Consider the following 26,866-nt stretch of genomic DNA (forward strand, 5'->3'; position numbering starts at 1 on the left):
CCCATTTTGCTATGGTTAGACAGGTTTATTCTTGTACATTGTCGGGACAAAAGAAGCATCTCCTTCATCCAAATTGACTTTTTCATACCTAATACAACAGCTGCCGGGCATCATCTCGCCTTAATTGTTTCTATTGAATTAATTTTAGTTACAAAAAATTAGATGATCGTCAAAATTGGCATAAAAAGATAATCAAGATTTAATTAAAACAAGAATATGCACAAAAGAAAAGAGATAAACTCCGACACGGGAAACAAGGAAATATCGCTGAAACGGCAACTGATCTAGCGCGCGCCTTTTTTAAAAATAATAATTTTTCAAAAGAATTCTAGGCTAAGCTAAATACCTGGTGCAACAAAATATTGAAGGATCTTCATGATCCTACCTGTGAGCGAGTAGAAAATTATTTGCAAAGAGGATAAAGGTATATCTTAATATAAATAGTTTCACTATTGATAATATGTCCCCTTTTAAAATGGCGCATTATTTGATACGTACTTTTTTTTCTTGTCAGAGCTTGTCTAAAACAAAAGCGGGATGGATGGAGGTTCTCCGTCAGGTTTTTTTCCTGTCGAAACAAGTTTGTGCGGCGTTCGCTTTGGATCTGGGGAATGGGGGGGGGTTATACATATATAAGCTATAAGAAATTTTAATTTTTTATTCAGTTTCCACTCATACAATTTCGTGATAAGTGCAGAGTGAGAAAAATGTCCGAAGTCGAAAATTATCCAACGCAAGCATTGGATTCGTGGGGAAGATTTGTGGTCAATGCGGAAATAACCCGCGAACAAAAATACATTTACGAGGTAGCAATTACGCTGCCGGAATTCGGACTAGAAATTACCTCAGGTCTTAGCCCAGCAAGAATCTTCGCTCCGGCAGTGAAAGTGAGCTTTCTCCCCTACGTTTTGTCGGAGAAAAGAAGCATTTCGTTCGACGAGATAGACTTCACAGAATTAATACAACAGCTTCCACTGTTATTGTTAGCAGGTCCGACTGGTAAAGTTATGTATTTAACCTGCTTCAAACTCAGCTGTCTACAATGTGATGGTGAAGTCTTGGTCAAGATTGAAAATAACGAGGGTATACTCTATATTTCGAAAGACTGGGTACAGGAATTTATTACCATAAGCAAATTGGTATTTAAAAGAATACGAGTACTGTCTCGTTTGAACTTTTACGAGTACTACGATAGAATATTGTATTTGACTATACATGAAAATTTGCTGGAAGACGCCAAAATCTTTCCGCATATAGAATATTTATGTTCTACAGAAGAGAGTGAGCAGAGCTACTGCATGGAGGACTACATGCGTTTTGGAAAAATGCAGATAAAACAAGATATCAACAAAAGGATAGCATGGGACATACCTGTGTTTTAATAGAAATTTACCTGTAAACTAATAATAATAAATGTTTTTTTAAAATTCAGTCTGTGTGTATGTTTTATCCTTACCCCCATAATAAATAGTAAAAAAAAACAAGTAATTGCGTAAAATAACTTTATTAAAGAAAAAAAAAATAACAACAAAATATAATCAAACAAAACATAGTACCACTGGAATGAAACCTTCAGAAATTACCCCAACAACGGAGATTCTCGCACATAATTTACCAAAAAAAAAATTTGCAGTGGAAAAGTCAAAGTTCAAAGCTGGCGATGCAGTGAGCATAATTCGCACAAAATCGGTTTTTGACAAAAGCTATGAAATTAATTGGACACCCCGAAAATTTCAAGATTGTTAAAGTAAGTGGTTCCTTCCCTCTTACGTATATTTTGGAAGATATGGAGGGGCGTTAAATCAAAGCTTCGTTTTATGAAGTCGATTTACAAAAACCGTACTACCAAATAGTCGATATCGACTATTTGGTAGTACGGTTTTTGTAAATCGACTTCATAAAACGAAGCTTTGATTTAACGCCCCTCCATATCTTCCAAAATATACGTAAGAGGGAAGGAACCACTTACTTTAACAATCTTGAAATTTTCGGGGTGTCCAATTAATTTCATAGCTTTTGTCAAAAACCGATTTTGTGCGAATTATGCTCACTGCATCGCCAGCTTTGAACTTTGACTTTTCCACTGCAAATTTTTTTTTTGGTAAATTATGTGCGAGAATCTCCGTTGTTGGGGTAATTTCTGAAGGTTTCATTCCAGTGGTACTATGTTTTGTTTGATTATATTTTGTTGTTATTTTTTTTTTCTTTAATAAAGTTATTTTACGCAATTACTTGTTTTTTTTTTACTATTTATTATGGGGGTAAGGATAAAACATACACACAGACTGAATTTTAAAAAAACATTTATTATTATTAGTTTACAGGTAAATTTCTATTAAAACACAGGTATGTCCCATGCTATCCTTTTGTTGATATCTTGTTTTATCTGCATTTTTCCAAAACGCATGTAGTCCTCCATGCAGTAGCTCTGCTCACTCTCTTCTGTAGAACATAAATATTCTATATGCGGAAAGATTTTGGCGTCTTCCAGCAAATTTTCATGTATAGTCAAATACAATATTCTATCGTAGTACTCGTAAAAGTTCAAACGAGACAGTACTCGTATTCTTTTAAATACCAATTTGCTTATGGTAATAAATTCCTGTACCCAGTCTTTCGAAATATAGAGTATACCCTCGTTATTTTCAATCTTGACCAAGACTTCACCATCACATTGTAGACAGCTGAGTTTGAAGCAGGTTAAATACATAACTTTACCAGTCGGACCTGCTAACAATAACAGTGGAAGCTGTTGTATTAATTCTGTGAAGTCTATCTCGTCGAACGAAATGCTTCTTTTCTCCGACAAAACGTAGGGGAGAAAGCTCACTTTCACTGCCGGAGCGAAGATTCTTGCTGGGCTAAGACCTGAGGTAATTTCTAGTCCGAATTCCGGCAGCGTAATTGCTACCTCGTAAATGTATTTTTGTTCGCGGGTTATTTCCGCATTGACCACAAATCTTCCCCACGAATCCAATGCTTGCGTTGGATAATTTTCGACTTCGGACATTTTTCTCACTCTGCACTTATCACGAAATTGTATGAGTGGAAACTGAATAAAAAATTAAAATTTCTTATAGCTTATATATGTATAACCCCCCCCATTCCCCAGATCCAAAGCGAACGCCGCACAAACTTGTTTCGACAGGAAAAAAACCTGACGGAGAACCTCCATCCATCCCGCTTTTGTTTTAGACAAGCTCTGACAAGAAAAAAAAGTACGTATCAAATAATGCGCCATTTTAAAAGGGGACATATTATCAATAGTGAAACTATTTATATTAAGATATACCTTTATCCTCTTTGCAAATAATTTTCTACTCGCTCACAGGTAGGATCATGAAGATCCTTCAATATTTTGTTGCACCAGGTATTTAGCTTAGCCTAGAATTCTTTTGAAAAATTATTATTTTTAAAAAAGGCGCGCGCTAGATCAGTTGCCGTTTCAGCGATATTTCCTTGTTTCCCGTGTCGGAGTTTATCTCTTTTCTTTTGTGCATATTCTTGTTTTAATTAAATCTTGATTATCTTTTTATGCCAATTTTGACGATCATCTAATTTTTTGTAACTAAAATTAATTCAATAGAAACAATTAAGGCGAGATGATGCCCGGCAGCTGTTGTATTAGGTATGAAAAAGTCAATTTGGATGAAGGAGATGCTTCTTTTGTCCCGACAATGTACAAGAATAAACCTGTCTAACCATAGCAAAATGGGGCCCAAAACTGTGACACTAGGCGAGAGTATGCGTTATTTGGAAGTTAAATTTTAAAAATCCTTTGTAAAATATTCACGGGGAGGGTGTCAAGGCGTCAATTTTTATAAACATCGGAGGTCAGTGTCGGAGAAATAAGGGTTCTTCCCTTTTCTCCTCGTCTCTTTTTAACTCCGTTTTGAGTAATTTGTAATAATTTGAGAAAAAAAAATCCAGTACCCGAAAAATGGACACATTTGCAAACAAAACAAAAAAAAATAGGATAAAAAAAAAACTATAAAATATAGGCGCCAATGCAGGCAATAGTTTAAATACGGGAAGTTACATTTTTAAACATAAATTCAGATTTTCGGTGGCAATATAACTATATTTTTCGTGTTTGTTAAGAACCAGGCTTTGGAAACGTCTGGTTAAGGCCACAGGCCATTAGCTTCTAAATAAACGCGAGATATCATGAAAACCGAAAAAGTTTGAATGGAATCTAACGTTTCCTTTTGTTTCTCAAAAATAGTAATTAAGCGGAAAAGTACTCGTAGTATATTGATTAATTGTAGAAATATCTCATTTTCTACAAAACAACTTAAGTTAAATAAAATGCACATTAAATTATTATAAATTACCGCTTTGTTGTATTCGCTATTTACTATGCCCCAACCTATGACGACACTGGAGGGTAGCTTAAAATTTGACCTGCTTGGTTTACCTGCCTTTCGTAGGAATGCGGGTTGTTTCACGTGTCAGTCGAAGTTTAAAGAAGCGTTTGTGTTAAGGGTTCGTTTCTGTTATACGCGTTTGTTGCTTAATGCAATATCGCCAACGAGTTTAAGTTTTGTGTTCAATGTGTGTTTCATATACGGATAAATAAAACAAAAAAGACTGGAAAAAGATAGGTAAGAAGCTTTCGGAATTGCGACTTTAATGAGTAACCGCGTAACATTTTGACCTAGTATTATGTATATGTTCGACGAGGTTTCTATACTTAATTAAAAAAAATTGGGGAGTGATCAAAGGAGGCTGAGGTCGGAGAGACGGATCTTGTTTAGTATCAATTTTTGTTTAATAAAACAACCAAAAATGCTCGCTTACGTTTTTGAAGTAGGTAAAAAGGAAACAGAATTTTAATACAAATAACGCACGATATATCTCCCAAAAAATTCAGCCATATGAACAACGCGAAGAAGTTAAGCAGATAAAATTTTACAAGATTTTTGGGGGGCCTAGTGTAAATTCGGATTGTGGAAAGTAACAGATAGAGAGAATGAGTGACCTATATAGAAAAACAGAGACAGAAAGGTAGATTTATTTAAACGTTTCTCAATCATCCACCCATCGGAGATAATAAATAACATTCGCTAGTTTTTTTTTGCATGTATTGAGTTCAGTTCGGAATAGAAATATGTCAATAGTAACAATTTAAATATGGTAATTTTTGGGGATTGTTATACGTCCGCCAGCGTATTAAAAATATGGTTTTAGGGGTTAGAACTTTTAAGTTTCAAGAAAAAAAAACTCATGTTGAAATTTTTGTATTCGGAAGCTTCTGTTGTTTATTAATTTATAGACACTGGAAAATATAAAAATAAAACATCCTACAGTTGACATACGTGCCCTCTTAAACTCGAAAAGAGCTAATTTATCTTAGAAGAGTACGTATTTTTGGTAAAATAGATATTTTTTATATTAAATATTTGACCGATCAATGTAATTCGTCAAGCAGAAACCGAGAAGAAAAGTGACGCTTGTGGTGTTTGCTGACAATCCGACCCTGCTTCGTGTACAAATGCAATGACATTTCGGCAGGGCTATAGGCTACGAAACCTTTCAAACTCGAAAAGGACGAACTGTTTTAAAGAAAAAAGGTACTTCATTTTTGGTAAAAGTAATAGATAATTTTTTTTTTCGCTAAATATTCCACAGATCGATGTAACTCGTCAAGCAGAATCCGAGAAGAAAAGTGACCGGGGGTGCTGTTTGCTTACAATCCGACCCTGCTTCGTGTACAAATGCAATGCCATTTCGGCAGGGCTATAGGCTACGAAACCTTTCGAACTCGAAAAGGCGCTACTAATTTTGAATAGGTACTTAATATTGGGTAAAAGTAATAGATAAGATTGTTTTACATTAAATATTTGACAGATCGATGTAACTCGTCAAGCGGAATCCGAGAAGAAAAATGACGGATGTGCTGTTTGCTGATAGTCCAGAACGGCTTCGTGTACAAATGCATGGCGGGGAGACCAGAAAGTTTTCGAGACTGCGTGAGTGGAAGTCTGCGTTGGACAAATTTTGAAAATATCTGAAGGTTTAACGAATTTTGGAGAATTCGACAGAGCTACAGACTACGAAACCTTTCGAAACGAACACACGTGTCCTGTTGAACTTGAAAAAAGACGAAATTATTTTTAAAAAGGTATATTGTTGCTAAATAATAGATTTTTTTTTAATTAAAATATTTGACAGATCATGGTAACTCGTGAAGCAACATCTCAGAATTGAATCGGGGAACGAGGAATCAAAAAAAGGTTAACAATTTGGATCATTTTGGAAGATACATACGCCGCGCTTTTCAAAGCGGACAGACGTGCCCTTGTCCAACTGAAACGAACACACGTGTCCTGTTGAACTTGAAAAAAGACGAAATTATTTTAAAAAGGTATATTGTTGCTAAATAATAGATTTTTTTTTAATTAAAATATTTGACAGATCATGGTAACTCGTGAAGCAACATCTCAGAATTGAATCGGGGAGTTGTGTATTTGCTGGCAATCCGGGCCTGCTTGGATCATTTTGGAAGATACATACGCCTGCGCTTTTCAAAGCGGACAGACGTGCCCGTGTCCCACTTGACAAAGGCGGAATTATTTTAGGAAAGGTATATTATTTGTAAAAAAAAATATACAATTTTTAAGTAACATATTTGACAGACCATGGCAACTAGTAAAGCAGAATCCGAGAATTCAATCGGCGGCTGTATGTTGACTGACAAGAATATAATTGCTGTTAATCCGGCCCTGCTTCTTGTACAAATGCATAGTGGGGAGACATGAACATTTTTCGAAATTGCGGCCCTATCCTCTTGGGATTCTACGTTGGACAAATTCTGAAAACGACCCAGAAATATAATTGGTGAGAAAATAGTTTTTTTTGTTGTGTTAACAGTTAACAATTTTTTTATTTTGGAAATAAGGGGTTTCAGTGTGTACTGGTAATAGTGAATCAATTTAATGACCTCAGCATCTCTAAACCCCCATCTTGAGACGCGTTAACGATCCGGATCGAGTTACGTCGCGTAATTGTGTCACTTTTTTAATTAAAAAATGAAAGAGATGTACCTACCATACTTTAGAAACCCCTACTCCCCTTTGGAGGTGATGAAATAAGTTTTGGCACAAAATATAAGTTCCTCGTATTACTTTGATATAAGTATAAGTCTTGCCTGTTTTTTTTTTTAAAAGGAGGTTCAAACCCGTGCGAGGTGAGGTTTGATATATGAAACAGACCAGTCATGGGGACACGAGATATGGAAAGTTTCAGCGTAGTCGTCGCCACATTGCTGCCAACACTGCATATATAAGGAATCACGAACCATTCAGGTAAAATTTTGAAAACACATATTTATGGCAATATAGAACCTCTCTTTTTTTTTAACAGGAATATTGAGACTTAGACCAGTATCTTTTTAAGTAGGCATGTGGGGTAAAGAAGACGCAGAAGCTTCAGTCGGGTACCATCGGTAACGTAGGGGATTGATATATTTCCACCACTACATATGTTGGATTGGAATTTCCCATTTGATGCTTTGACTGACTAAATGAGGAAACTTGGAGGTAAGCTCTTACGGAATTCTATCGAAATATGTTTAGTAACATATTGGTGCATTACTCTGTCTTCCAGTCAGTTTCACATAAACTTTGCACGTATTATAGAAATGCCACCTAGTTTTTTTGTGTTAATATTATTGAAAGTAGTAGCTGGTAGCTGTAGTCGTAAGCCCAGAGAGTCTCTGTTTTGAACATAATACACAAAATTGGGCGTTCAAAAACAATAGACTGCATGCCTTTTAGAGTCGGCGTAAACTATGGTCATATACCCCTGATCAAATTCAAAACTACAAAATCGTTGTGTCTCTGCATTAAAAATAATAGTAAAATTTATTGTAGGCACCTAGTAGAGTATCGAAAATTTCCATTTTTAGTGCCAAATTGGTTACTCCAGTAAATTCCAACTGTTCTAATTTTTTTTTTAATAATTTATGATGTTAGTGAGTTTCATTGCAATTATTTGTTACTTAAATTTTCTGCGTATTAAACCATAATTAACAATACGCTATTCGTTAACGCAGGTAGAATTAATGACGCTGACTGACCTGATTTTGTCCAGGGGGGCGTAGTACGGTAGTTTGTACTGTGATGTTTGGTAGTTTGGCAGTGAGCTCTCATTTATGAAACTGGGGAATGTTTCGTTATCTTCAAATCGTAAACACGTATCATTAGAATTATATTTTTAAAATATTGATTAGGACATGTACTAAGTAACTAAATGCTCTAGCGAAAATATTCACACATATTGCGGAAAACGTACAAATTTAAATTAGAGAAAATTAACTATTTTTAGAGGTTGGTTTTTCAAAAAGGTGGGGATTTAGTTAAAGAACAGATAGAGACTAAAGGGAAGCTCTATGAGAAAAGTTAGAATTAAAAAGTCGATGTTTTCGTGTCATAGCGAAAGATGGATTATTATTAAAAATAATACTTGCATTAATTGTTGTCACCATTTGTGAAAAATATGGAAAATATCCTCTAGGTTCGCATACCTTTTTTTAAATTTTTTTAAGGTGGCTAACAAAATACACAGACAGAAAAGTTTAGATCCTGTTCGTTAATGTAGCGCATAGAAAAAAATTAGAAAAGAGAACGTTTCGTGTATGGCATACGTAGTTAGTACGGAATATTAATCTGAAGGCTGCAAGACAGTGAAAGAGTGATGCGCTTAAGTGTGGTTCAGAGGGGTTATTTGGGATGTAGAAGTTTTTCTTTGAACAGGGTTCAAATAGCGTCTCCTAGAGCGTTAGCAGAGAAGAGTATTACAGTATTTAATATAAGCGTCCAGATTTCATTATTGTTGAGATTGCATAGAAACACACTTTCATGTAGTAGTCGCAGCAGCTTTAAAGTATATGACTTTTTAGTTAAGATGCCTTTCGAGTTTGCTTTATGGCTTGATAGGAAATTAAAGGGTAGATACAGATAAGTTACGAAAAAAAGTATGTACACTATCCTCAAAGATCAGCAATAAATAAAAGAAATTGATGAAATAGTAAAGTTGACTGCGATATCTTAAAATCATCAATAAGATAGATAAATTAAATTAATTTTGAAAATATTAAATAATAAAAACAAATAATAAAAATAGCAAAGAAAATCAAAATCATCAATAAGATAGACAAATTAATTTTGTAAATATTAAATAATAAAAATAAAATTATAATAGTAAAGAAAGCCTACCACGGCCACATACACATAATATTTTCGACATATGAACTTTTCCCAGATAAATAGTCAAATATTTCACGATACCTTAAAACAGAAGCATGCGGAAATATGTATGAAGTTAACGCACGGTAGATGGCTTATTAATTAAAAAGGTATATGGTTTCTAATATCCTACTTTATTAATGAAAATTTTAACCAGGTTTTTGTTTTGCAGATATTATTGATGGTGCCTGCCAGCTTCCAGTTCCGAGAAAAGAAATCCAACACTTTTCGTCTTTATTTCCCCTGTCCTTTGTGCGCAATAAAAGTACAGTTTGTACCCGCGAGGGTACACATTCGCAGAAGTATATGTTTTTAAAATAAATGTTTTGGTCAATATTCACTAGGTGGGGTTACCTTATTAAAGAAAATCTTATTCCAAGAGGGGACACTAGTTTACATTCGAACCGCTAGAGGGTGCAGATGGTCACGCGAACAATATGATCAAGTCTCATTGACGCCATTGCTTTTCTTAGGGGTGGGAAAATATCTGGGCTCTGATTGGCTTCGCCGCCATCGCAAACTAGAGGTGGGGAGATTGATTAAACCGCATTTCTGGTTGCTTATCCAATGGGAGCCAGTTTCAAGGGATTATGGGTAAAGGGGGAGGAGCTAGAGAGTCGTGGGGAAGGAGGACACGCCCACAAAAGGGAGAGGAGTGGGGGAAGCCTATATTGTACTTATTCACTACTGATGTACAAGTGGACCTTACTTAATTATTAGGTTATTTCCAACAGCCTATGAGAAATACCGGAAAAAAATAACTAAAATGAAAGCACTGAAAGCAGTACAGCACACAAACTATTCAAGATAGACGCCAAGTCGCCGTATATGGCGGACGACCAGACGGAGGAGAAGCCGACGAGACTCGAGCGAATCCGGCACGGCACGACCGCGAGTAGTTGCGTCATTGGTTGTAGTCGAACAGTGTTGTCAAATGGGATCTAATAAAGAAATATATAATTTTTACGTTTTTGTAATTTTTGTCTTAGATGAATCCGTATTTTCTGTGGTATTTTTATTAAAATAGTGTTCATTGTCTCGTTCGTGTCCAAAAATAATAAAAACAAGTTGATTTTAACGGTTTGATGCCAGGTTTTTTCAGGGCTTGGCAACACTGAAGTCGATGTTGATGTGCACAAAAACGTTGCCAATCAAATGTCTCCCAAAACACCACAAATCTAAAAAAACTAAGTATTTTCCTTCTCACTTGTGCAAAATTTAACTTTTTAGGTTTCTATCCTAATGTTCCCATTATGGCGCAAGGGGATATCCTCAGGCCATCTATTTAGAGGATCTGTGGTATATCGTGTACAGTAAATCCGCAAGCTATCCATTCAGAGGGATGTATTTTACGGTATATTCGTAGTATACATGCTAATGTATATCCTAAGAATATCCTCCACATGTCCCGGATATTCTGGGGATATTGTGTGCTATATGAGACGCGGCAATGTCGAGCGGCGCGATCGGCAACGCCGCGCAGATGAATAGTCCGGCTAAACGGTTAAAAGAAAGATTGAAAATTAGTAACGTTTGTCAAAAAAAAAGCGGCAAAACGTTGGCCGGCGCAAATTAAATCCAGAGCGTTTAATTTCGCGATCGTGAAGCGTGAAGTGTAATAAATCCGGGGGACGAGCGGTGGACGGGGGGCCGCGTTACCGGGAAGCCCTTTTCAATAGCGGAATTTTTTCAAATAGACTCCGCCCGCACCCCCAGATCGGCCACCCGCCAACGGTCACTCACACGTCCGACGTGCGGTGGCAGTATATAATGTTTAATTAATTTAATAAATAATTAGTTTTGCGGGTAAATATTGTTGTCCCGTTACCGGGCAACGGGCTGACGCATCATGGGAATCGCTCGACGCGATTGCCTGTTTCCCAACCAATTAAGCCTCGTCAAGGCATTCGTTTCTCGCTATCGTTAGAAAAAGAGGAAAATATCGCGAAAATAACTAAAATCAGGATCTTGGAAGTATTTCAATAAAAATGATATTTTGACCGCTCATATCTTCCTCATCGTTTTTGCAGCCTTTTTTTTATTGTATGAAACTAAGAAGGCACTTACTTTCCTACGCGTTATTAACACATTTTGGAGACTTTTTCCAGTTTACCAAAATATTATTCATTTTCAAGAATTTGAGATTTTTTCACTATTTATGTGATTTGATCTGAACTTAGACAAATTTTATCCATTTTTGGATCTAAATTTTATTAGCATCTACTTCAATTATTAATGTACAGGATCCCCATTCAAAATTATCATTCTTGCCAATTATGTAAAAATTAGGCGTTCCTACAATCTATTCTATTTCCAGAAAGGTATACGAGGTGTGTTCAAAAAGTCAGAAGACTTTTGTTATTGGGCTAGCTACGTACATCCTCGATATATTTTTTTGTTATGTTGGTATATATGTTCGCAGTTTCAGCCAGTTTGCAAGTTTACTTGTTTCGTGAGACGGAAGCGTTGGACGTGTTTCGTGTGTTCGTCGATTTTTTGCTGTAAAAAAAAATGAACAAAAAATTTGTATAAAATTTTGTGTAAAAAAATGAAATACAGTACTGCAAAACATTTAAAATGTTCACAGCGGCATATGGTAAATCTAGTTGTAGTAAAAAAGCTGTCCCAGCACGTCAATAATTAATGAAAGCGTCGAAGAAGTGAAACAAATGGTGCTGAAAAATCATCGAATCACTATTAGACAAGTGGATGAAGACGTCGGAAACTGCTTCGTTTTGAACAAAAGGACAGTCGAAGGAACAAGGAAACGACGTCAATGATGATCCTGGTATGCTCAAAAATCATGTCTCAGCCACCATATACACCGGATGAGGCCACCTGCGACTTTTTCTTGTTTTCAAAACCCAGGAAATCCACGAAAGAAAAAACGCAAGGCTATACCAGAAGTGCTTCGAGGATTCGCGTTAATCGTTATTTAAATAGCCGATTTTTTATTTTAAATTTTTCATGAAAAATTGAAGATATAAACTATCATTAATTGACATCCATAAAATCCTACAAAAATAGTCGCCAACATTCATGATATAAAGAGATAAGATAATTGTCAACTAATAATTGCTTGATTTTTTGAAAGTCATATATGGATAGCCATTATACATACGTAGGACAAGCTCAACAAAATCTACTTTCTTTCTTGAGTAAAATGTAAAAATGAAATATATTTCATTTAAACTACTCGAAATGTTGCCACGTTTTTATGGAAGCAGCAACACTGCATACTTCAAAATATCTTAGACTGATAGAGCACCTTCTCTTGTGCCATCCGGTATAATTTAAAGTCCGGTGATGGGTTAGCCAGATACTACAGAATAGCTACAACAGGATTTAAAGGGTTTTACTATGTTACTTTCCGACATCGTAGTAATGTAGTTCGTTCAGGGAAAATTCGAGGCTGTCCCAAAGGAAATCTAAAATAAGGGGTTCCGTCTAGTAAACCAGCGCAATTCTCGTCGAATTTGGAACGTTAAAGGAAATTTATTCATATCAAACACGGGCGGGCCGCTTATACAACTATCGCGAAGCAATTTAGAATAGCGGCCATAAAATCTCGCCGTCTGCTCGATGGCAATTCGATCCGGACCCGTCCGTCCGTGTACGAACATCCATTACATCCCTATATAAGCGACATTTGTTCGCAATGCGTTTCTGGGGAGATAGTAAGCACTGTAAATTGGTTATCAATGTCTTTCACGTTTTACGTACAATATTAGCCAACAATACGTTTCCGTATCAAGTGCAATTATGTCGGCCATGAGTTAAATTCAGGCGTTATTCATGTGTATTTGAAGAAAATGGCACGCGACTGAAGTTTACATTTTTAAAATCGCAATTTTCGTAGTAAATTATTGTTTTTTTGGTTATTCTTTTTTGGCACAGTAAAACAAAAAGTCAGGAGATAATTTTTACTAAGGAATAATTTATTTTTAAGGAAAACAATGGGGTACCATCTTTTCGTAAAAAAATACTGCCATGCTTACCCCACAAAAAAGATATCAAATCAAAATCAAAATTATGGTAGTTGATATCTGTTAAGGTTAGCCTTCTTGAGATGATCAACAGATTTCAAAGTTATAAGATGTGGTTCCTCTATTGGTTTTTCGTTTTTAACAATCGTTGCGTATAAAATGATTATTTTGAAAAAAATATAATCCAAATATGACGAAATTATTTGCTCGATTTGTGCGATTGAGGCCGAAACGCGTCCAAACACAAAATGATTCCGCGAAAGATGTGGAGCTCTCGAACGAACAAACCGTCAAAAGAAGTAACTTCCAAGAATGTCTACGCGGCATGTCATCAATCAAGAAGAAGAAATGTGGGATCTTGATATAATACGATCAAGCGGAAGATGGAGCTGCCCTTTAATTATGATATCAAGAGGCGATGACAGTTTCTCGGAATGCGATGAATGCGATCTTTAATAATTTTCTGCGATTATTGTTTTAATATGTCAGTATCTGTACATACGTTTTTTAAGCAAGTGCTTAAACGCGAATCCTTTGTGTGATTTTAAATAAAAACGGTGCATATCATTATTGCCGAAGTTTTCAAGATACGGGGTGTCAAATTAATTAAAAAATCGATCGGTAATAAAATAGAAAGTAAAAGGATAACTTAGTTCCAATCGGTTTAAGATTCTCTTGCTATCGCGGAAAACACCCTAACCGAGATATTTAGCAAAAAAAAAAACATTTCAGAATCGACCCCAACTCCGCCTGGGGCTGCTGGTGGGTGAATTGAGTAGCTCATCAGTAGTCACTGCCGGCCCCAAGCCCGGATAAAGGAGGAGGGTTGATAGGCCAGCCCCCTAGTCCCCGGGAAAAAAAACTATAGCTAAAAATTTCGACAACTTGCCTCGGAACCAAGACAGGATTAAACGACGACGAAAATTGCAAAGAAAAAGGACATTAAAATTCAGTACATGGAACATACAAGGTCTAAGAACTAAATATATAGAAGTCTTCCAAGAACTGCAAAGGAAAGGAATGGATGTCTGTACCTTAACAAAAACGAAGAAAAAGGGTAAAGGGAACGAAATAGTAGGAGATTATATTCACTTCTACAGTGGAGTGGAAAAAAATTCTAGAGCTAAAAGAGGAGTATCTATCGTAGTACACAAGAAACTCAAGAAATGTATTAAGGCATGGGAAGAAATAGATGAACAAATACTAAAGTTAGAATTGCAAATAAATGGACGTTACATTATCATCATCGCCGTATATGCCCCTAGTGAAGATGCTGGCGCACAAAATAAAGACGAATTTCATGAAAAACTTAACGATACATTAATGAACATCAAGGAAGATAATGAAATAGTTATTATGGAAGATCGAAATGCACGTACTGGCAGCAAGGAGGGCGATACAACAGTTGGCAGATATGGCGAACAAGTAACTAATTCCAATGGACAACGCTTAATTGAGCTTTGCCAGGGAATGTCGTTGCAGATTATGAATGGCTTCTTTCCTCATAAAAACATAGACAGGTTCACATGGACACAACCTACTGGAGGGCTTTCCTCAATAATTATGAAACAAAAATCTAGAATAAATAATCTGGACGTAAGGGTATATCGGGGTTTAGAATGCGGCTCAGATCATCACTTAGTAGTAACAAGACTAGTAGTAAATTACAGAAGAAAAATCAACATAAAAATAGAGGATGGAGGGAAAAAAAAATAACACACAAGTCGAACGAAGATATAACTTAGACAGTTTTCGAGATGAATCTACACAATTTTTATACAAACTAAGGTTAGCTGCAGCGAGTAAGAAAGGAACAGACAGCGAGAGAACTATACAACGACATAACAAGATATATATATATATATATATATATATATATATATATATATATATATATATATATACGAGGCAGCAGAAGAAGCCTTGGGCCGCAAAAGGAAAAGGCGGAACAACCCAGAATGGTGGACAAAACAAGTGGAGGATGTAATTAAAGAGAAGAAGAAGGCATATCACCACTGGCTAAACACCCAAAGGGATGAAGATAGAGAGATATATGCAGAACTAATTAAAGAAGCAAAAAAACTAGTTGAAAGAAGCAAAAAGAGCGCGGGGAAAAGACATGCGAAGAAGTAGGTAGATTCATGGGCGGCACGAGAGTATCGGAAGCATGGAAAGTAATAAAGAATTTAAGGAAAAGTAAATTAAACGTAATTGGGGTAGAAACATGGCGAAAGTATTATAAAACGCTACTAACTGAAAATAGGCCAGAATTCCAAATGGACGGTATAGACATAAACATAGACGATCATGTACATAAAAGCACAATTACAGAAAGAGCCCTAAAGGAATCGAAAAATAAAAAAGCCGCTGGACCCGGAGACATGCCCATAGAGCTAATAAAGAACGCCCCAGATATATTACTAGAACTATTAGAAGAACTATTCAATAAATTTATACACGGAGATCAAATACCCGAGGACTGGAATTTGGGATATATTAGCTCTCTATATAAAAAAGGAGATAAAAAATTGTGGCATAACAGTTATTAGCTCAATGGGGAGGTTGTACGGCCGAATACTCAAAAGAAGAATAGAAGACAACTTCCAAGAAATAGAAGAACAAAGCGGTTTTCGAACGGGAAGATCCCGTATAGATATATTTGTCTTGCGACAAGTAATGGAAAAACGTAGAGCCCACAACTTAACTACCCATTTAGATCTTGAAAAAGCATATGACACGGTACCCTTAAAGAAAATGTTTGAAGTACTAATGACAATCGGACTCAACAATGTATATGTGACAGCCATCTGGAACCTACATAAAGATGCGACGAGTGTAATCAAGACGGGAGTACATAGATCGAACCATTTTCCAGTGAACAAAGGATTAAAACAAGGCTGTAGCATGTCCTCTACTCTATTCAAAATATATGTTCAGGAAGTCGTAAGAGAGTGGAGGGAAAAAATTGCAAGTATGGGGGTAAATTTAGATGACAAATATTTGACGAGCCTCTTTTTTGCAGACGATCAAGCGATTATAGCTTGCGATGAAGACGACGCAGATTACATGCTGAGAAAACTGAAAGAACACTATGAGAATCGGGGACTGAATATGAATATGCAGAAGACTGAATATATGAAAGTACGGGGAAAACACGAAGATGAAGATCCTGAACTATATATTAGATAAATAAAAAGAGCTACAAATTATAAGTACTTGGGAAGCGTCATAACGGAAGAAGGTAATTCAAAAACAGACATTCAAAATAGAGCTCAGCAGGGAAGAAGAGCAACTCAAGCGCTTAATTCCTTGTTGTGGTCCAACGGTATTAAAATAGGTACGAAAATTAGAATATATGAAGCAGTTATGGAACCCATCTTAACGTACCGCGCAGAATGCTGGCAAGTGACGAAGAACGACAAGAAAGTTATCGACACAGTAGAAATGGATTTCTTGAGAAGAGCATGGCAAATGTCGAGAGTAGGACACGTCAGAAATGAAGAAATACGAAGAAGAACAGGGAGAATACATACCAGCACTGACCGAATAGAAACTAGACAACTTATATGGTATGGGCACCTACAGAGAATGAACGATGAGAGATGGCCCAAAAGAGCACTAAACAATACTCCCAAAAACAGACTAAAAAAAGGAAGACCTATGACCGCATGGAACGATGGTATAAGAAATATAATGAAGGACAGAGCAATTAAAGAATATGATTGGAGGAATAAAGATAAATGGCGGTCGAAATGTGGGATGCGAGAAGCTGTAGGAACCCACTCCGAAAACACTTCGAAAAGTGTTTTCGGAGCGCGAGCATTGAAGATGCCAAGTGAGATTTTGGCGAAACGTCTGCAGGATTCCAGTCGGATGCAGGATTTGCAGGATTCCAGTCGGATGCAGGATTCCAGTCGGAGTTCATCGAGCGAACGGATGATATCCCGGAATATAGTGTCATCACATTTTTCCATCCGTGAATCAATACGTGAGAATATATACATATATATATATATATATATATATATATATATATATATATATATATATATATATATATATATATATATATATATATATATATATATATATATATATATATATATATATATATATATATATATATATATATATATATATATATATATATATATATATATATATATATATATATATATATATATATATATATATATATATATATATATATATATATATATATATATATATATATATATATATATATATATGATGACACTATATTCCGGGATATCATCCGTTCGCTCGTTGAACTCCGACTGGAATCCTGCATCCGACTGGAATCCTGCAAATCCTGCATCCGACTGGAATCCTGCAGACGTTTCGCCAAAATCTCATTTGGCATCTTCAATGCTCGCGCTCCGAAAACACTTCGAACACTATATAGAACCCCCTGCCGAGCAGACCCTAACCAGTAACCATTCCAGGATCGTCCTAGGAATTTTACTACCAACTTTCGATCTTTTTAAGAATTTATTATGTTCCATTACATTACATTTATACATAGTGTCATTATTACTATACAAAATATTAAATTTAATGATAATAAAGTATAAGTCACTTAAAAAATCATCACTATCGCTACTGTGGTCGGTTAGTTGAGATTCCATTTGCACCGGACGTTTGGAACTGAATATCCATTTTCTTCGGAAAAGTACGCAACGACTCTAATGCTTAAGTGTTTGTGCTTGTTTATCATCTGAAGACAAATCTATTCGCTTTTTTATTTGCTGAGGTAGTTCGTCTTCTAATTGCCATTAGGTACGACTATCAACTCAACTTCGTCTTCAAATTCTGAGTGGTTTTCCATGTTTTCTTCTATCAGGGGAACATCTGCCTTCATTCCACGGTCTCCACATTTTAGTAGTAGTAGTTTCTATTAAAGTTACCTTCATTATGTGCAAAGCATTCTAAAAATATCAAAATATATAGGGCGTTCCGTTTAAAAATTTTAAACTAGTGTCGGTCCAGCGCTTATAGGACACTCTTTATATACAAAAAATAAATAACTTTAACCAAAAAATGTTTGTATAATTTTTTTTCTGAAATCAAGCAGTTCCTGAGAAAAGGCAGGGGCCTATAATAAAGTGCCCACCCCGTACGTTCTGTTATCACTAGTCACTTGGCACTAGTTGAACTTCGTTCCCTAGTGCCAAGACTCCCTCCTCTGGGCTCCAATTATTTGCTTTTGTTTTTGCTTTTACATAAGAACGTTTATTAATTGTTGTATCTCTCTCTCCACTCGTTGATTTTTTGTTTCCGGATCGGGTTTTAAAAAATTAATTGGTTTCGCACTTCAGTCTTATCAAATTTGTGTGAAGCGTGCTCGTGGGAGGAGTCGTAACTCGTCGTTTTTCGCCGTACCTAGATATATGGTTCCGGAGTGGGCCGGCAGAGTTGAATAAGAGCTTCTCTCCGTATAACCCATCATTAGAGTACCGAGTACGGAAATTCGCACCGGTACAACCTCTGGCAGTGATAAAGTTACCATAATACGCGGCAATCAGCCTCCGTACTCCTATCTAATCTATACGCCGGGGCGACGATTAGAACTACTGTTATTAGGCCGAGGATTTTTTTGTATACGGCACCGATCGCGTACGAGTTTCGAATACAAATACCGACATCAATCGAAAGGAAATTACACGGGGCTCGAGTTTTCTAGGCGACCCGCGTACAATCTATTACTTTATAAACGCTTCTTCGCATATTAATTTGTGAGGCCATTTCCCACGTACGAACTGCGACAGTCAGTTCTCGGGATAATCGTATAATTAGAGCCACTTTTCTCACGTGCGTTCAGATCTCCTTGATCGGACATTCTGACTCTAGTTCAAAGTCGTCAAACTAAACAAAATGAGAAATTTTTTCAGGACTGGCGATCCCAAACAATTTTTTTTTTCGAAAGTATGTGAAAAGTGAAAATATGTTCTACCTCCACCCTGAGATCTCTCCACTTCGGTGATTTGTTCCCCGCTATGTAGTATTTCGGCGCACCAAGCCTTGATTACTTTTTACAAAACTTCTTTTTTTTTGCTGAGTCGAACTTGCTGACGTTTCGCCAATCATCCTGTCGGCTTCTTTAGAGCTTGACTGAAACTGGCTCGCATTTTACTCTCTACCTGCTTATATATTGTTTGAGGGGGGCGGAGCTAAATGAGGGGCATAACCGCCGTCTCGGATGACTGTTTCCCATATTCATGACAGGTAGAGACCTGAGTCGCGGTTAAGATTGTTAGATTTCTATAGACCCTCAGATTTTTCGTTGGTAGAAAAATTTATTACATGCAAGAATTTTATAATCGAATAAAATTTGATGTCCAGTGATTGTGTTCGGCAACAGCTGATGAGTTTATTTGTCTTAATCTTAAGGCTCTTTCATTTTCTTTGAGCCTAGTTGATATTTTTTTGCCGCCTATGCATGGAATGTTATAAACTCCTGGCATTTCAAATGGAATTTGGTCTTTACCGAACCGAAGATGTTAAGAGATTTTCGGACAAGTGGTAAATCTGGTTTTGACGTTATACTTCTTTAGAACTTTTGATATGCGGTCAGTGATGTTTCAAATGTAAGGAAGGGCCGCAGTAGCAAGTGTAGGATTGCTTTCGGCCGCATTACTATTAGAAGGTTGTGGTGCAGTGTATTTTTTGATGGAACGCTTAATATCTTTAATGTGGAAATTATTAGAGAGAAGAGCAGAGGTGAGGTGTTTTAATTCTGGGTTCAGTGCCTCAGGCTGAAGATAGTTTTACGCCTCTGTAGACGAGAGAGTTGATAACCGATGATTTTTGGGCCGGATGGTGATGTGACCATGCATTAAGGTATCGGTCTGTGTGCGTAGGTTTTCTCTAAACAAAATACATGGGCAATACCGGTTCTTACATACTCCTTTGAAATCTTTAAATACACAGATACCGATCGCCATGACCTAGACAGATTGACTCGAAGGACCTTCACTAAGTTTAGAGCTCACCATTCCCAAGCAGCTGTCGAGTGAATCTATTTAAGCAGAAAAAAAGGTGGGCGAGACCTCATCGACAAAAAAAACAGGATCTAGTGGAAAAGAATGAAATTTCTCTCCACCAGCCCGAGCCCAGCCCAAACATGAAAAAAAAACCAAAGGTTCAGGTGAAAGTTCCCGCTTCAGCTGAGGAAAAGAATAATTATTATAATGATAATAATAATAATAATAATAATAATAATAAATTGTTTATTGCCCATACTGAGTACAGGACGTTTTAGTTCAATAGCTTATTAAATATAAATTTTAATTTGGGATAAACCAAAAAAATAAGACATCATAACATTTGTGATAGAATTCATGGCACTTAATTAAGCTTGAGTTGCGCAACTAGTCTACTACCTTAACCCGAGCCAAACTGATCAAAAGAAGGGAAAAGGAACCTAAATAAGGGGTTGCATTAATTGAAGTTGCCTTCAGTCATAGCTTTAAACTAACCAATTAGATAATTTATAGCGAAACCCCATAGATGTTATGATATTTTTCATTTAAGCAGGAATTATGTTATATAATGTTGAAATGTTTTTTTTACAGTTATTTGTCAGTTATTTAACACTTTATTTGTAGTTATAAACATGCTATTTCCTTTTACTAGAATGTGGGTTGGCAGACTCTTTCATCATTTTAAAACCACCAAAAAATACCTATAAAAATTTGGGTCAACTTCAAAGTTAATTTTGTCGCAGCTTAGATCTTCTAAATGTCATGAAACCAATTTTAGTAAAATTGTTTTAGACATGTATTGAAAGTGTTTAGAGAAAACCTTTTTTTAAATAAATTATTTAAATCAGACCCCCGCGCAGACTCAAAACCTTAACGCAATAGAACATTTATGGGATCTAATTCCTAGGTCGCTTATAGATCATAACCCCCCTCCCCTTCCTATATCAGGGAAATATGAACTATTAGCAGGCCGTTTGACTGTATGAACCACGAAATTCTTTTGAATAGGATGGAACAATACGGAATTCGTAACTGAACTGGTTCAGATCGTTCTTAACAAATCGTAGGCAGTATGTTGAAATAAGGCATGAGAAGGGCAACTTGTGTCAAATTAAAAAATCTCAAGTCCAACCTGTAGATAGAGGCGTGCCGCAAGGCGCAGTGCTTGGCCCTGTTTCTTCTTCTTTCGGTGACATATCAGGTCCCCCTAAGGTTGGCAAGCACATTGGCGAGTTGATCACGGTCTTCGGCTAATCTGAATAGTTGATCGGCATTGCGCATTCTGGTCCAATCGCGGATGTTCTTTAGCCATGACATTTGTTTCCTTCCAACACCTCTGCGACCTTCGATTTTGCCTTTCATTATGAGTTGAAGGATTTTGTAGCGGTCCCCTCTAAGAACATGCCCCAGGTACGATATTTTTCGTATTTTGATTGTGTTAAATAACTCACGGACGGCACTTGCCCTATTTAAAACTGCTTCGTTGGTCTGTGCAACCACATCTCGAATGCTTCTAGGCGATTAATAGCATTGGCCTTGAGAGTCCAAGTCTCAGCACCGTATAACACGCCCTGTTTATTTATCCTTTTTATCAATGAACTTTCTGCTCACCTACTTAGTTTGGGTCTATCAGAGTTCGACTGTTCAAGTATAGTCTCCTCACACTGTTATCAAACTCTTCAAGGCAGCGTTAATTCGGCACTTGTACTGCTAAATAGCCGGTTTAACATCAATGAACTCTTTTTGAATGTCCAAAAAACAAGTGTACTGATATTCAAATGCCCACAAAACAAAAAAGATCTCTCTGTGAATGTGGGGGGGGGGGGGGGCGTTGAAATAAAAAAATTTTAGCACTAGAGCTCGATGAAACCCTCTCTTGGGAAACGCAATGCCAATTACTTTCTTCGTAGCTGCATAGTTATTGTTTTCAAATCCCAAAAAAAAAGTCCTTAGGTGTATTGCTGGAGTGTCACCGGATGTGCAGGCCCCTCTTCCGGGAGTTTAAAATACTGCCTTTAGCTTGTATGTACATATTAGAAGTTTGTTTATCCATACAAAAATAGACTATAAGAAAACTGTTTTTATAATTTAAACGAATATTTTAGCTATTAATGTTTGTCATATATTATTATAGTGTAGCTGCATATCTTTATATAATTGTTATAATTAAATTTAACTCCAAAGAAGAAGTTGAATTGAAAAGGAAAATAGGACAAAAAAATAGCAATAATTACATTAGGTTTTTCTTGTTTACTTAATTTGTTTATTGTCGTATAATTTTGTACACATCTAGTTTTGTCTGTAAGTATGTTGTGTTGTCTATAAATTCGGCACTATCTCCCTTGTTATGAACCGATGACTGGGTTTTTTCTTTGCTCTTTTATTTTCTCAATTCGTTTCGGTGAATATCAGGGCGCGAGCGGCATTCATGCGGGTGCTTTTTCGCTTCTGCGGGGACACGAAGGCGGGCGGATGTTTGTACAGGATCTCTGGCTTTGGCGTGCGGTTATTGTATTGTTATTTACGATATTGCGGCCTCGCGTTGCTACGAAATATAGAGACTCCGGCCGTTTGCTTTTTAAAGCTAGGAGTTTGTTCCCCGTATTAGTGCGTTATATTTCGTTAATATTTCCTCGAGATACGTACCACGCTGCTCGCCGAAGGGTTCGTTTAGAGAAAAATACATCATGTTAACGTATGTTCGAAACATCTTAACGTCTTTATTATATTATCGCAGACACGACGCTTGATATTTTTTAAAGTTTGATAAACACTTTTTCGAGAAACTGACATTTTCTCAGGTGAATACCTTCTTCGAATAATCTACTCTTCTTATTCTTCTTCTTCATGTACCGTCTCCACTTCGGAGGTTGGCTATCATCATTGCTATTTTGATTTTGGAAGCTGCGGCTTTAAATAGGTCAGATGATGTAACATTAAACCATTTTCGTAGGTGTCTAAGCCAGGATATTCTTCTTCTTCCAATAGATCTTCTTCCCACAATTTTCCCTGGATTATGAGTTGTAAAATTTCATACTTTGGTCCTCTCATGATGTGGCCGAGATATTGCAATTTCCTTTCTTTCACTTCCTGTAGGATCTCTACACCTTTCTTCATTCTTCTCAGAACCTCCACGTTGGTCACATGTTCCGTCCATGGTATTCTCAGCATCCTACAGTATGCCCACATCTCGAAGGCTTCTAGTTTCCGCTAACAAAACAGGTTGAGGGTTCAAGCTTCCACACCATACATAAGGACCGGGAATACATAACACTTGAGCATTCGAGTTCTCAGATCTAGGCTCAAATCGCGACTACAGAGCAGCTTCTTTATCTTCACAAAGGCTGCACGGGCTTTCTCAATGCGGATCTTTATTTCCGAAGAATAATCCACATTGCAGTCGACACTCGTACCCAGGTAATCATATCTCTCGACTCTGTCCAGCTCTTGGTTTTCAACAAACAGATGTTCATGGAGCACTTTGGTTTTGGTGACAATCATGTACTTGGCCTTCTTAACATTGAGTGTCAGACCATATTCTCGACTAGTCTTGACGACATTATTTAACATATTCTGCAGGTCTAGCATGAAGTACTGTATCATCAGCGTAACGCAGATTGTTCAGTGGATTGCCATTAATTCTTATCCCAGCGGTATCATTTTCGAGGGCTTTGGTGAAGATTTCCTCTGAGTAGACGTTGCAGAGGAGTGGTGAAAGAACACACCCTTGTCTAACTCCTCGCTTGATTTCTCTTGATAATCTATTCATTCCTACATAAAAGTCGTATCTTGTGTTGTTGCCACACTTAATGACAGCAAAATTGGTTAGATTTTTTCATCATTCTATCAACTCTAGGTTTTGCGATACAGGTTAATTGAAATTAGTTCCGAGACACAAAAATAAAGAAACAAATGTATATACTTGATAGTCAAAATTGAGATTTTCAATTTAAAATTAAATGTTCCTATACTAGATTTACCGCCCCTACTAGTTTTGAAAAAAATTAAGTACGAAGAACATCAGTGGACTATTTGCATTGATGTAAAAATTGTAGAGTCAATCTTTGAATAGAAAGGAACTTTTGGTTTTCTAGAGAAAAAAATCTTACTTATTTGGATATTTGTCACGCAAAATTTTATGGGATTAGCAAGAAAACACTGAAAGCTCGTATACTTGATGGTCTTCAAATAAGGCATCTTGTTTAAGACTCATAATTCACCACCTCAATGAACGAAGTATTACATTTTCTTGGTGATCATAAAGCAGAGTAGAAAATAGGCTTTCAGATTCTAATAATATTGGTTATGAGTATAGAGTATAGTTCACTACCTCTATAGCCATCTAGGTCGCTTTCCAGACAATGTTTTGTGATTATAGTGACGAATAAGTTGTCATCATAATAATAAAATGGATGGGCGACAACTGCTGCTGCTGATAGTATAAGTTGAAAAAAATTGTCTTAAAATAAATCGTTATTCTTCAAAACTATTTTGACTTAATGTTTATTCGATTTTAGGCCACTTTGAGAGACTGCCTTATTTACATTTCATCCAAGAGGGATTAGCTGAATTATTTTCTTCTTATATCTTGTCTAAAATGTCCGATTATGCACCGACCAAGCGTGCATTAAGTGTCAGATTTTAGCCATGGTATTTTGACGTTTATCTGTTCTGACGGTGACAACCAACGTCAGTCAGTAGAAGTGACTATCCAATGAAAATATCTACCTGAAAAGATAACAGTGGTGGACCATTTTACATTAAAAAATACGTGACACAAAGCGCGGATAGACGCCACTGCCAGAAATTGAAAATAAAAATGGGATCGTACATCTGAAAATGTCTTTGCTATACAGAATACATTTTCCAAATTTTACAGAACTATCGTTTGTTACATAATAGAACAAAAAAATCCTGCAAATTTTGCCACTATGTATGTCAAATATTAAGTCGTACGCTCATTTGACTTTTTTTTCAACGATGCCAATGATCTTTTTCTGTGTTGACACACCATTAATGAATACCCTGTTTATGTAGATATTTAGTATAAATAGCTTCATTTATATTATTTTAACGCATAAGAGAGTAATACCGTGCTCACCAGGGTTTGGAGCCAAATTTTGTTCTGGAGAATTCCACAACCACTCAAATATCGTCCTATAATATCTAAAGCGTCGATAAGAAGTAGAAATTTTTGTTCTTCTGTCGGACAATTTCACGATCTTTTTCCATGATGTTTTCTTTCAAATACAGTTGTTTCGCGGGTATAATTCGACCAAAAATATAGTGCATTTATCCCAGCAGATGTTTATTCTGCATTAAGTAGGTCTTGCCTGAGAGTTGAAATTTTTATTTGAAACGTAAATGGACCGTTTTAAATTTGATCAAGCATACGGGGTATTTTCGAATAAGTAGAAGATATGTATCGTTATTTAGAGTTTCATCTAAATTACAATATGTTCGTATATATTACGGAGGTATTTGACTGGGATCCTTCCAGTAACTACGTATTTAGTACGTTTAGTATGTTTTCACTGGATAGTTCATAGGGTAAGGTTGAAAATAATCATTTTTGTTTTGTGTGCCTGCAGATTAACATCTTTAACAGTTTTTTTTAAGACTATGTATTGTATTCGCAGTGGATATAGGTAAGTCATAAGAATACAGATAAATATATATTAAAATCTTACAATTAAACTTAAACTTTTAAATGTGGAGAACGAGTGATAAAAGAAAAAAATAGTTATCCAGGACGATTAGTGGCGAAGTTGATCATTATACTAGGTGACGACAGTAGTGACAGTAACGATTTTTTAAGTGGCTGATACTTTATTATTATTATATTTAATATTTTCCATATTATTAATGATACTATGTAGAAATGTTATGAAATAGAACGTAATAAATTATAAGTAAACATACTTATATTCCGTTTGATAGTGTAGGTAAATAAATTCTTAGGACAGTCCTGGAATGGTTACGGATAAGGGTCTGACAGCCAAGGTGTGCTATAAGGGGCTACGGTTTTGGAATAATAAACAGTAGGCAAAGTTAGCACTTGACATTTATTAACTGTTTGGAACTCACTTAGGCACAATTAATGTTTAAGTTTAACAGTACTTTTTAATGCAGTTGTTCTAGGGTTAACACACACTTCTTCTAACAGAGGAACATCTGCTTCATTCCACGGTCCACATTTTGAAGTGTTAAAAAGGAGGAACCTTTAAAAAATGTTTAATTGTAAAAGCACTATATTTCTGGCCGAAGTATAACCCAATAGATAACTTTTTGTTTTGACCCAGACTAGAAATATCATTTTAATTTAGAATCCCTATAAAATCGACCCTTATCGTGTGTGATTATACTTTATATTATCCTCCATTCCGAAGAAACCGATTATAATTAATATTCGGTGTAATTGTGGGAAACTGGACCGAAAAATAGCTGGTAGACGCACCGCCAGAGTAGGTAGAAAGGTTACGGCGCATTATCTTTTTTTTTCTCAGGCTCAAATCTCGCGATTAATGCACAACAATTAGACAATTAAGAGCGATAATTCCGATCCCGAAGTCGCGTTCCCATCACCATTTTGTTAACCGCCGAGCGTAACTGCGAAATGATGTTATTA

General features: G+C 36.3%; 1 protein-coding gene and 1 long non-coding RNA gene across 3 annotated transcripts in view; both read left to right on the top strand.

Moving 5' to 3' along the window:
* Nucleotides 1-26,866, top strand: part of LOC132701716 (uncharacterized) — a 239,485-nt gene that overhangs the window by 114,731 nt on the left and 97,888 nt on the right. The window lies entirely within an intron of this gene.
* Nucleotides 5,995-7,300, top strand: LOC132702510 (uncharacterized). 2 transcript variants are annotated; one of them, XR_009618892.1, is made up of 5 exons: nucleotides 5,995-6,124; nucleotides 6,175-6,367; nucleotides 6,418-6,586; nucleotides 6,639-6,840; nucleotides 7,170-7,300. It is a non-coding gene; the product is annotated as an uncharacterized LOC132702510 (long non-coding RNA). The 2 variants fall into 2 exon arrangements; XR_009618891.1 differs by having other exon boundaries at nucleotides 6,175-6,586.

Source organism: Cylas formicarius, unplaced genomic scaffold, assembly GCF_029955315.1.
Source record: "Cylas formicarius isolate icCylForm1 unplaced genomic scaffold, icCylForm1.1 PGA_scaffold_5__7_contigs__length_24384050, whole genome shotgun sequence".
Taxonomy (NCBI): Eukaryota; Metazoa; Arthropoda; class Insecta; order Coleoptera; family Brentidae; genus Cylas; species Cylas formicarius.